The sequence below is a fragment of the Passer domesticus genome, chromosome 19, assembly GCF_036417665.1.
Source record: "Passer domesticus isolate bPasDom1 chromosome 19, bPasDom1.hap1, whole genome shotgun sequence".
NCBI classification, from domain to species: domain Eukaryota; kingdom Metazoa; phylum Chordata; class Aves; order Passeriformes; family Passeridae; genus Passer; species Passer domesticus.
Window position 1 is genome coordinate 1649234 of NC_087492.1, and position 13290 is coordinate 1662523.

A 13290-nucleotide genomic window follows, 5' to 3' on the forward strand; every position below is an offset into this window, starting at 1 on the left:
TGACTCACTAAATTGCAGCATCTCCGCGGGAGGAGTGGTTCGAGCCGCCTCCCTGGCTCCCATCCACCCAGGCACTTTGTTCCAGGCTAGCAGATGAGTTTCTGCCCACACAGCAGAGAGATGAGGAACGACAGGGGGTTGTGTTTGTTTGCTTGTAATTTAGGGCTGCCTTACATCACAGCACGTAGCTGAACACGCCATCGGCAGGGAGAGAGGATGCTCAGAGGATGCTGCTTTCCCAACTGCCCGCATCCCCGGCTCTCCAGGGACAGCTCATTTGTGCCTGAGGGACTGTGATTTCACGGGCTCTGGGACACGGGCTCCAGGGAAGCACACAGAAACCACCTGAGTGATAAAAGGGAATCAAACATCGTTCCACGGATTTATTCTGAACTCAGAGGTTTTCCATCTGGAAACTCCACTTGTTCCTCTGCTCCAGAGGAGGCTCTGGCTCCTACCCTACAGCTGGCGCAGACACAGAGCACTCTGCTGCAGAGGGCACACATCCAGGCACGTTCCCAGAGGCCAGAGGAGGAGGAACAAACCATCACAGCCACTAAAGCCCTTCACTTTTTACCAGGCACAAGCACGAGAGGCCAAGCACAGCCTGCTCTGGATGCAGAAACAGCACACTGCTGCAGCCACATCCTCACCCACCTCCTCCACATCCCAGCCCCAGAGCAGAAAGCAGGAATGTCTTACCTTTCCTGGGACATGAACCACACGTGGGAGCCAAGGCAGCAACTTTCCAAAGCACACACCAAGCAGGTCACACTGCAGCAGCCTGGCACAAGCACCCCTCACCCTGCTGGAGAGGAAGGGCTGGGCCCCCCCAGCTCCTCTTTTATTTCCTGGGTAGCCACCCACAACTGGGGGTCCCATGGCAGTGAGTCTGGACAGGTTTGCCTGGCCTCTGCTCAAAGGCCCATCCCCAGGGTTTGGGCTGGTGCACCAAGGAACAAGTTGTAGTAGCCTGATGTTGTGTCCTGTTCATATCTGGGACCAGTGTGGTGAACAGATTCTGTTTATCACCTTCCAAATCACCGATGTCCTTCCACAGCAGTGCAGTTCTTCTCTGCAGGTTGCTTCCCTCTTTTTCTTGTTTAGTCAGGAGTTTTACAAGATCTGATCCTCTCCTCAAGTCCAGGCTCCTGAAGTCCTCTGAATTCAGCTGCCTTTTGCCTTAAAAAACAAAAAGAAATCCTTAATCTTCCTACCTGATGGGAAATGCCAAGAGATAAAGATGCCTGACATCCACACTGCAGTCCAAAAGAGCCCTCAAGTTGGTTTCTTTTAGCTCCCAGTAATTCCTGAGTCATTCCATGGCTGTGAATGCTCACAGTCACCAACAGTGTAACACTGAGCCCAAATCCTTCACAGCTGCACGCAGGATGTGCCTGCAGGGATCAGTCCTGACCCCTCAGTGGGACACACACAGGCAGACCCTGTCCAAAACAGGGCACAGAAGTTCATTCTCATGGATTTCCTTCCAGGTTCTAAACCAGGGCAAAGTTTTTAACCCTGAGTGTATTTCTGTGGTGTCCCCAAACACTTCAGCTAATAGAGATGAATCTTCTGGTACCAGTTTGTCTTTTCTCCTTTATACCGGTATTTAATGCCTTCTTTCATGCCCTTCAGTATTGACTCATCTGTTTTTGTGTGATTAGGGTTATGAGCAGCTTGGTTCTTGCACAGCGGAACATCAGGCCAGGGATAGAGATGCCCATAGGACAGAGAGAAGGCATCATAAAGGGGAGACTGGGCTGATTCAAGAGAAATGCATTTAAAATTGCATTAGTGAAGAGCAACTTCACTATGAAGAATGAAAATACTTGATGAATATTTTAAGTGGCCAAATATTAAAAGTGTGTGTGTGTATATATTCACAAAATGGTTTTAATGTCCAACCAGTCTGTCATTTGCTGGGATTTATCTGAATTTAGGGGACGAGTCTGTGAGGTGTTTCAGTTAGCTGGCATTCACTGACAAAAACCCCAGACACATCCACACGTTTCTTGAACACTTCCCTGGGCACTCAGTTCCAAAGCTCTGCCATCCTTCCCATGACAATCTTTCTCCTGATACCCAGTCTAAGCCTCTCGGGTGCAAGTTCAGCCATTTCCTGTCATCCTCTCTCCTCACTGGGAGGACAGACCAAGCTCCCTCACCACAAGCTCCTTTCAAGAAGCTGCAAAGAGCTAAAAAGGCATCCTAAAACCTCCTTTTCTCCAGGCTGAAGAGCCCCAGCTCCCTCAGCCCTCCTCCTTGTGCTCCAGCCCCTTCACAAGGCTTCCTCCACCCACAGACAGGAGCAGCATCCTCATTACCAAAAGCATGCGAGGCTTCTGCCAGCTCAGAACATCTCACAAGCACTTTTAATTAATTTTTCCAGCATGCAGGATGAGTAAACACACTATTGTTGATGCTGTCAGCTGTCTGATATAAGTCCCAGACCTCTTTCAGTTTCACTCAGAAATACTCTGACCTCTGTCAAAAACTCATTGACAATAAGGTCTCTCCAAGTAAATGTTTGCAGCAGCAACAAAGGAGGAGGTAATAGTCTGCCTGCTCTGCATACAGGAGGCACAATACTGCCTCGGATTTTTATGGTAATTTCTTCAGATACAGTATCGAGCTTTGGCGACTTTTTAACTGCTGAATTACAGTCCTATTTCTCCCAAGGAATCCTGAAATCTGGGTTCCAGGCAGAAAAACTCCTTGGGTAGATTTTGTATCATGCAAAACCCCAAATATTTATTTATTTACGACCACTACACACACAGGAAAGGGTGGCCAGCAGTCTGTGAAATTATTGTTTGCATCTAAATGTAGTTAGCACAGCTGAGGACTTAATACTTGGCTAATGCCTGCGATCCTTATTAACATAAATATTGTCCCAGTCAGGCGGGATGGAAGTCATACACGAGATAAGATCTTGTCTGTTGCTGGTGATATGATCTCAACACTAGTCAATTAAAACTGCTGGAGTATTTTGTAATCATTGTCATATCAAATTACTGCACTGATGCATACGTTAACTAGGAAAAGTTATTACATTGCCACGTGGGGCGAGAGAAGGGCTACAGGAATCCTGCAGTGCTGCTAGTTTATGGAGACATAAAAATTACAGTGGACAGTGTTACAGTTATTGCAAGGACCACTGTAATTGTATAATAATTCTGTTTACACTTGTCCATCCTATTTTTCTTGTAGAAAGTTATATATGAAATGATTCTATGGGACTGTTCAAGATATAAACCTTTGGAGATTGTTTTTCCTCACTCTCTCCGATGGCACTTTACAATGTGCTCTCCTCTGCAGAGCCTGACTTTGGGTAGTCAATATAACATATTCCTATAAGACTGTCAGTAGGATTGGTGGGGTAATTTGCAGAGGTTTTGTGGATCTGCAAATTGAGAATCAGCCCTTGGAGGATTAAGGTTTCAAATGTAATTTTACGCTAATTCTAGGCATTTTTTAAAAAAAACCAACAAGCTTGGCTTTAGTGCCTCATATACAAGGTTATTTACTTCTCCTTGGGCAGTTTTTATGGTTTGGGGAGGATCCCGAGCTAATGTAGCACTGCCCTGACTGCTCAGAGCTGCAGCAGCGAGGCCCTGGCTGACAATTCCACTGTGGAGCTCACCTGGAGCAAAACCAGCCCCTGGTGGGGAGGTGCTGAGCCCAATCCTGCTCCTCGCTCACAGGAGAACATGAGAGCAGGCAAAGGCGTGAGGATCACGTGGAGATCTGCCATTCCTGTCAATCAATTCCCTGGTTTTCTCATTAGTACCAGTACTTTATATTTTTAATTGGAATTATCACCATGAAAACCCAGCTACTGTCAGGGCCTTGCTGGGAGAAACACTGCAAACACAAAGTCAGAGCAAGTTCTTGCCCCAAAAATCTCCACTCTGAAATCTCTGCAGTGTCAAGCACCATGACCATAAGAAGTACACAGAATATTGTTTTCTGAAATAAATTGCAGATTGTTATTTTATTTAAGAGGAGAAAAAAAAAAAATTGGACAGCACTTGTAGAAACAAGCAAGGTTTCACCTAGTGATAAAGGTAGTTATGCTCCAGTAATGAGGAGAAAGGGAACTTGCTATCAAGAATTAATGAGATCACAAAGAACAGGCAGGGGAAGTGAACGTTTTTAAAATGTCCCTGCTGAACACCAGGAATAATAGAGTGAGAAAAAATGGAGTAGATCCCTGTGGTAAAAACTATTAGAGGCGGCGAATTATAAAACTATTAACCAGAATGTAACTCCCAATTAAAAGATGATTTAACACTGGAATCTGATGGATGAATTTTGATTAAATGGAGAACTATTAGGAGCCCTGGGAAATGGACTTCTCCTGCCAGTTCTAAAAGTTAAAAGGCAGTTTGATATAAAAATTTATAAATTAAGGTTAATTACTTTAAATAACATGGCTGGAAGCAATAAAAAGAAATTTATAATATTCTCTGGAGTTTTAGGAAAATAATATAGATATCCGCACCTCTCAATGGAAAATCGAATTAGCATCCCCAAGTACAGGTTGACAAAGACAAAGGCAAAATAAACTGGCTGACAAAGGGGCTGAAGGACTCCTGGCCTTTGGTCTGCCAGGAAACTGTGTCTGGTGCCACAGTGACTCTGCTCCCCGGATTTTTTGTGTGGAGGAAATGCTCTTCTTCCCGTCAGCCTCTGCACGCCGTGCTGAGCACGCTGCAGATCAGAGGATGGATGCTGGAGACATCCACAGGGACACAGGCTGATCCTCCTGCCCTTGAAGGAAGGTTTGGCTCTGGGAGCTGGCAGGGAAAAGTGGAGCTCAGGTAACCAGATCGGGGCTAGCAGTGGGAGGCAGTAGCCTCAAGCAAGGTCAAAGAGTCCTTCTCTTCAGGGCTCATCATGGTTACTTACCAGCCTTTAAATACTGAAAGGAGGATCCAGGCTGGGTGAGGAACGGACTGGTCCTGGGAGGTGGTGTGGGTTATTCAGGAATGTGGGGCTGGGGTCTGAGCCCTGCCTGGCTCCCAGAGACCCTGGGGTCTGCCCCAGCTCCCCAGTGAAGGACAGGGAGCTCAGCTGGAGGGGTTATGTTACATTACAGCTGTTCTCCTGGAACACCCTTTAATGTAGAGAGTGTTTGGATAAGGGACTTAGTTCAGCTGGAATCTCCTTTATCCTTTCAAGTGGATCCCATGGAGGAGGTGGGGACTGAGGAGGAAAAGCATGTGCCCATGTCACTCCGCATTAACTGCCTGGGCTGGATTGTTTCCTGAGGGAATACAGCAGAAGGCAGAAGAAGAGGAGAAGGCTTCTCCTGTGACAGCCTCCTGGGGCTTTTACACAACCACTGCCAAAGGGGGTCATGGACAAGGCAGAAAGCCTGAAAGGTTTCCACAAATCCCAAGGGATCCCCTGAAAACTGGAATACAGAGATATTCTTTGCTAATGGAAATGTCCCCTTGTCCCCTGCTCCACTCTGACCCTGCTGTCAGGGATGTTCCTCTGAGCATTGCAGCCAGGACAAGAAATCATTCCCCAAATCCCCACAGGTCAGGTCACACCAGCTTCCCTCAGCCAGGATGCTGAGGAAGCTCCCTGCTCCTTTCCAGTGCCCACACTCTGTGTCCATGAAGATTCCCAGAGTGTGGAGTGTGCTGCACGCTGGCTCCAGCTCCTGCTTTCTGCCTAGCCAAAGGAAGGGGCAGATCTCTGCAGGCTGACCTGGGAGTCTGGAGCAGACCCCCATGAGCTGTGCCCCTCTTTCCAGGGATGCTGGAGGAGGCATCCCTGCACCCCATGTTCTGCTGCCCCCCAAGGGGAGGTGTGCCCTGCCTGCTCGGAGCCTGGCTCCTCTCTGTGCCTCCTGAGTGGCTGTGTGCCCACCAAACTGTCCCTTCTGCTCTGCTGTCTCCCTGCCCAGTGTACCTGAGTCCCTCCATTTACACACACACAGTTCCAGGCTCCTCCTGTCACCTTCCTCCCCCCGTGCCCCCCAGAAGTAATTTTGTGCCCATCCACTCGGATCTGAACCCAGAATACCCTCCCCAACACACACAACCCACCCCGCTCTCTGAGTCACCACTGTTCCACACCATGATCACAAACCTCTCTGCCGAGAGAGCAATTTTTTCTATTTTTGGTTCCTTTGAGTGTTGACCCTTGAAATTTCCAGCTCCTTCCCCACTCCCACTCTCAGATCACCCCGTGCCCCCCGTTCTTTGTCCTGCAGGCTGGCCTGCCCCAGCCAGGCTAGCACAGAGCTGCCCCTTTAAGGCTCAGTGCCTGTAAGTGATTACTCTTGGCTATCACTTTTTCTATATCAGACATGTCATGGTGAAGAATCTTCAACCTTGACTCTTACAGCTGCCCTAATTATAGGACATATTTTTGGTGCTGTGTCTTTATTCCTCTCCGTGCTGGCACTCTGACCCCGGTGCTTCCTCCGTCGCGCTTGTGTTAACAAGGTTGTCCATTCTCCAGTTTCCTCACTCTGATTTGTAACTGGAAATTACCATATCTGGCTTTCACTCACTGACAACCGTCACTTTAAATAGGCCTTTTAAAGTTAATACCATGTCCATTCTAAAGTGGAGTATTACTTTTCAGTGATGTTAAATGAGCAATTTAAGGAGCTATAGGCTTTTCTTATAAGAAAAATTAAATTTTATCTGCCACTTAATTTATGTATAGGGCTAACCCTAAACAAATCTGTCATAAGCTGCTGCCATCCCTAAAAAAAAAAATAATAATACAAGAATAACTCTAGTTAATGGTAGTAAAATACTGAAGAAATATATGGATTATTCATAAAAACACATCTAGCTCACACTTTTTAGAGCCTCAGGTACATGGTGCAGCAGGCATATACTCCTTTTTGGGTCTCATCCAGTAGATTTAGTGGATCCATGGCCAAGAGAGACAATATCAGTGGCTGGGAAATGTTTGATCAGTCACATTAGTAAACAAAACAGCTCCCATTGTCTCTGGGAATGATATTTAGACTAAGAAATATTTTTGCTGAGATGAACAGACTCCAGCTCCTGCTGGAGAGGGCTTTGTCCCATTCCTTCAGCTCCACAGATGATCAGTGCAGAACCCGAGCAGCTTTTTGTCAAAAAGACTTCACAGGCTGCTGAAAGGAAGGGGATAATGACCCTGCTGGAGCCAGGGGAGCAGAAGCTCCATGGTTATCCCTCACCCTGCCATGCCACACTCCCTGCCCACGCTCTCCAGAGCAATGCCAGGTGTCCCAGAAAGTCTCTGTTTCCACTCCTCTGCCTTCCAGCCCTGCCTGAAATCTCCCACTTCTCACTGCACTGTGAGAGAAACTTCCCTCTGTTTGGCAAACGATTTGAGAGCAAGCCTCCCTTGCTGGAGAAAGCCCCTCTCTCCAGGCAGCTCAAGCAGCAACAAGCTGCCTGAGATTTCCATGTTCATGTGGGATCAACATGCTGGGCCTGATGTTTTTCCCTTGGCTTCTGAAAGGTCAGAATGGCAGTTTATTGAATCTCTAAACACACTGATCACACAGCTCTGCTAGCTCACTAGAATCCATTAATATCCAAGATACTGGAAGCAAAAGGGAAAAAAGCCTTCCTCCATGAACTTAAATCAATTAGCTGGGACTAAAAAATGTAGATTCTTGTGGAAGAATAAAAAATGGAAAACACCAGGCCTCATTATCCTGTCCCTGAAGTGCCAGAGGGTAAAATTATCCTTCATGATGATGTTCTGCATTGATTAGTCAAACATGTAGGAAATCATATTAAAGATTTGACACCTGATGTGGGATCAGAAGAGCTGTGTGCTCCAACAGCACATGCAAATGGTGTGGTAGGTGCATTGGCCAAAGGAAAGGAACACAAGAGTGTGGAAAAAGAAAACTTGGAAAATTCCCTGTGGAAGAATCCGGTAGATTTTAATGCTCTGTTCAAGGGAAAAAAAAATCTCCTTCCATAGAAAGTCCTTCAAGAAGATGTGTAATAATTTCCAGATCGCTTCTTCTCTGCTGATTCCTAATTATCCTGTGGAAGCCTGTGCCACAGAAGGTGACTGGATGCACTGAGCTTCAGCAGAAAGGGTAAATTCCAGCCAGCCATATGCAAAAATCAGGCACTCCCAAAGAGACACACTACCAGTGATTGCTGCAGATTCACTAAAAATGTCCTGAAGGAGGAGATGGAAATCTAGAGGGGAATTGAACAGACAAACCTCACCCAACTGCAGAGCAGCCACGGTGGGAAATCAGGAAGGGAAAAAAACAACTTTTAGGTCTTTTACTGCCACTAGCATGGTGAGTGACCTTGCCTGATTCCACACCACAGACACAGCTCTGCCAGAAGGATCTGCTGTTAATACTGGAGCCTTGCAAAGCACAGTCTGCCCAGAGTGGCTTTTCCAATGTCTGGTGAGGATCAAATGTGCATCTCCACGATCAAAATGCTGACTGCCTTCAAAACCAGAAGAACCATTACAGGAAAACATTGTATAAAATCATTACAGGCCTGTGCTCTTATCAGACACCCCTAATCAGCAGCTCTGGGATCTTCCAGCACTTCAGGGCTAATTTCTATGCCAGTGTTAAGTCAATTCTGTGGCATGGATAACCTAAATTATTTGGCAGATTAGGTTGCAGGAAGCATAGCAAACATTACTCAGAGCGTTTTTAAAACTGCTGTACAAAGTGCACTACAGTGATAAAATAGAGCAGTGCCTAATTAATATGCACAAAAAAGCCCTATAGTTAGGCAGTTTTAACCCCTCCCTCACCATGACTCTTAAGGAGAACAGAACACACCCAGCCATGGAAGGTCTGTGCTGCCCTCAGCAAGATGCTCACCCAGTTCTCCCTGTTGTTCCATCAAAATGGATTTATTTTCTTCGCTGGCTTTCCTTCCATCTCATCCTCTGTGTTTACACCCAGCAGTGACCACCACAATCCCCTGTGCAGACGTGGGGCACGGGGCAGAGCAGATTTCAGGATGCTTTATGAGCCCACACAGCTGTATTCAGACTGGAATATTTGAACTCCAAACCAAGCAATTGAACTCACATACAAATTGCTGCTGACAGTGTAACTAAATAAAAGACCTACTTTCCTAATCCCTGAGGCCAGTACAAGAAACCGTGGTGAAGAAATGGGTATTTTTCATCCATCTGGCTGCAGTGACCACCATTAAATTTGAACATAAAGCTCAAAAGACCCATGTAGTGTCACCAAAAATCCTGGAGTGGACTGTCAGATGGTAATAAATCACTTGGAAATGACCTTACTGGTGAATCATAAACTGATTTCAGAGCAAAATTTTTATGAAAAGTCACTGAGTTCTTAGCGGGGGGAAGAAAGTTTTGATTTTTCCATTTCCTCCCTCTTTTCTCACAGTTAAGAGCATCCCACAATCAAATTGTTGAGGTTTGAATTCCCAGATTAAAATTTCCAGGAGAACATCAGCCTGGTTTGTCTGTACTTGCAGAGGGACAGTGTGTCCTGTTGAAACCCCTGATTCCTGATGATGTTTGTGTCACCCTGGAGCCAGGGGTGACCTAACAGTGTGAGAAAAGCAGGTGAAATCTGCAGAGGATCATTTTATGGCCCAAAGTTACAGAGAACCACTGACAAGAAGCCAATACAGCTGATGCACTTGCCTGGACTACTTAGACAAATGGACCAGACAATATAGTCCCACTGGCAGCTCTGTGAGTAGTGAGGTAGCAGGAGGCAAGAGCAGTATCCATATATTCACAGGTACCTCTAATGTACACAAAAATATATAATCAGCATCAGCAGTCTTCATTAGAGTGCAACCAAGAATTATGGAGATCCTAACCTTGCGAGCCAAATAAATTATTGCCAGGGGATTATTATGTATTCTAACAATATCTAATGTACCTCTTTGTCTCTCATAAATTACAGGGCATCCTCTGGCTCCTAGAACACACTCTGGCTCATGCATAGCCACTACAGAGCCTTTTTTCCCCCTAAACACACACAATAGGATCTCTAATCAGCATGGGCTCGGATAGGGATTTTAATAGGCGAGAAAAACGTAATCACATGTTCAGTGGCCTGCTGTAACTGTTTCAATACCAAAGCAAATGGGCACAACTGAAACACACTGCTGAAGGGGAAGCTCATTTGGAATGTGTGCATCAATGTCCTCATTGGCATTAGCAGTTCTGCTGTTGTACAGATTGTCTCCACGCCGTGTAGGCTGTAGTGGAGTCTCCACTATTGACTTTCTGCCTTTCAGTCAAAAATTGCCAATAACACCTGTTCTGCATTGACTTTTCCAATGTGCACTCAACAGTGACTCATCAAACTCAGCTCACCCCAGCACCCACACAAAAAATATTCCTTGCATTTTAGCACCTTCCACTCACAACCAATTGCAGATGACACCTGGCAAAGCCCTGGTGCTCTGTGTGCATCAGCAAGAGCTAAACTTGCCCTCAGGTGATCTCAGAATTAGCAGAACTCCATGCATTTGTCCTTCCTTGATGAGCATTTTTGTCCTCGTCCAGACACTGGAATTTGCTGTCTATTGTTTTCCAGCAGATTTATCCAGACATTGGATACCCACTCCAGGATTGTGATAAACCAAAAGGCACCACAGAGCAAGAAAGCTCTGTACCCAGAACCAGCTCTTTCATTGTCCATTTCTGCTGGGAGAGACATGAAAAATATGTTTGGTTTTGCGCTGCATTCAAACTGCAAACAAAGCCAAAATTACTTTTAAACATCCTATTCCATCTACAAGACCACAAGGACAGTTGTTTTGCATTATTCTCTCAGTCCCTTGTGCTTCCAGGTTCCTTTTACCACTCAGACTGTCACATATTCACACATTCACATCCACCTTTAATATGAAAAGTCCAAGAAGGATATTGTGTACAATCCTTCCTGGGCTGCATTTTTAATATATATTAACAAGGTGACGGATACCCTGAGCAGACTGGTCAGGGAAAGAAAAAGAAGGCAAGAAATATTCTCAGGGTGTTATTGATTAACTGTTTTTCAGAACAGAGGGAATCATTTTTAACTGGTTTAAACTATGATGGACTCAAGTGGAAAATGCAAGCAGAGTTAGCAAGGAGTATAATTGACTGGGCATGGAACTAAGTAACCTCTCAGCACGCTGGAAGTGGTGGAGTGAGGGGGGTTACAGCTGGGGCTGCTCGGAACCCTGGAGCCCTTTCTTCCCAAAGTGAACTCTGCCAGCAGCCACAGACGACGACAACAAGTAAAGGGAGGGGAAAAAAAAGGAAGGGGGAAAAAAAAAAAGGGTCCAGCCACTCAGTTACATGATCTAAATTCTAATCAAACATCATTTAAAGCATGTTTTATTTCAGCCTCTGGAGAGATAGTCCCTCCTGACTCCTCACCATGGCAACCGGTGTCTCATTTCAGAAGTGTCATGCCACATTATCATCTTGCCGGCTCACACACTCCTGCCTGACAAGTTCTCTCTGCCCCTTGTGACAACCGTTCCAGGCTTATGCTGTTTATTTTTGGTGTCAGGCTGGCCCTGGCAGATTGAAAGGCAACCTCAACCCCTTGAACAACAAGCACCACACCCCACTTGGCGATAAGAGATGATTTGAGAAGATATTTGCTTACATGTGTATAAGCAATTTGCCGCGCGGCGCAGCCCCGCGTGCCTGCGTGAGCGCAGCACGGCCATGCGCGTGCAAAGGGGAAGGCAGCGGACGAGCGGGAGCCTTCCCGAGAAAGCAAACAATTCATTGCAGATCCCATCATCACATCCTGTGATTCACACGGAGCAGGACGAAACACGGGCCAAAGAGGCGTCCTAGGAGTGTCTCCTAAGAGGCAGGGATGCAAAGCCAGACGTTGTCTCTGCAAAACGCCCTCGCTGCGGCACCGCGGGACCCGGCAAAGGCACTGCACGAAGGACTGGGACCAAACCTGCTAGGAATTGCCAAAGGAACATCCTAGAGAGACACTCTGGGCCAGGTTCATCTCTGCCTAGCGCAGCTCTTCAAACCTCTGCAGCGTTTTGTCTGACAGAGGTGGCCAGGCTGTGACTCCTACCTACAGAGCTGCTGGGGAACACTAATTCCAAATGACGGTCCCTAAGACAGCACTGGACAGTGACCCTGGTAACAGTGGCCACACCAGGGCCACAGAACGTCAAGTGCAAGGTTTGTGATGACCTCTGGCAGTGATAAGTGTTTGGGGCAAAGCTGGGATCAAGCCATGCCTCAGGAGTTGTTCTCACCTCTTCAGAGCTGTGTGGGGAGGAAGGAGCCCGCGGTGGAAATGAACATGGAGAAGACCAGAGGAGGAAGGGTCTGAAGTCTGGCACAGCACTGCAAAACAAGGTGGAACAGCGTTTAAAAAATGGCTGTCGGAGTTTCCAAAGTGAGACAGCCCAAAGCAGAGATTGTCCAGCACGCACACATCGTTAGGGATATCAACAAGCAGCAGACATGATTTGTGGGCAGCATGTTGCCTCTACCAAAGCCTGCAATGTTCACCCAGCACATAACCCAAAGAGGAATGGCAGCTAGAGCAGGGGATAAAAATCCTCCCGAAAAAGTGAGACATGTTGGCATCAAATAACTCTACACAACTGTTGTGCTTTTAATTTAATTTACAGTCACATGTCCATGTGCTGCTCTGGTCTTAGGAAAGAGAACCAAGTGTGGTTTCCCATGAAGTTTATGTGGGGCACAACACAAACAAAACTTGACCCAGTTATCTCAGAGAAAGAATCATAGACTGGGCAAAAACACACAATTAACTCAGAGGCAATCTTTGATCAAATAAAGAGCTAATTGCAAAACAGCTTTCATTAAAAACAAATAAACAAAGCAACATGTTCATTTAATTTTTAATCCATTTTCTGGTAACTGTACCAGTGAAACACAGAGACAATAGCAAGGGGTCTGTAAACAAAACAGGATCATCCCAAGATATACTAATGGCATTTTACAGACTTTGGAAGAGTAGAGCTTCTAGATTTTTAAAATCATAAAAGGAGAATTAACATTGATTATGGAGCAGCAATGAAATGCCTGAGTTGCACATTCCATAAAAAGCTATAAAACCAGTAAATGCTACAGGAGGGTTTTCCAGACAAGAGAAAAGGAAGACAAGGGGAATATTCTACAATATCCTGACTTGGAAGGAACCCACAAGCATTGCCAAATCCAACTCCTGGTCCTGCTGAGGACCACTCCAAAAAAAAAAACCAGGGTGCAAAAAGAGGATACCATCATGTCTTTGATGTTTATTTCTTGTTTAGCCTTCCCACACACAGGGAC

The 13290-nt window shown here is 46.1% G+C and overlaps 1 long non-coding RNA gene across 1 annotated transcript in view; it reads right to left on the reverse strand.

Annotated features, from left to right (window-relative positions):
- LOC135283627 (uncharacterized) overlaps positions 1–13290 on the reverse strand; it is a 197049-nt gene that overhangs the window by 166843 nt on the left and 16916 nt on the right. The window contains exons 6-7 of the long non-coding RNA XR_010349312.1: positions 12243–12333; positions 703–1182 (exon numbers count right to left, since the gene is read on the reverse strand). This is a non-coding gene — a long non-coding RNA (uncharacterized LOC135283627). The remainder of the gene's footprint in view (positions 1–702; positions 1183–12242; positions 12334–13290) is intronic.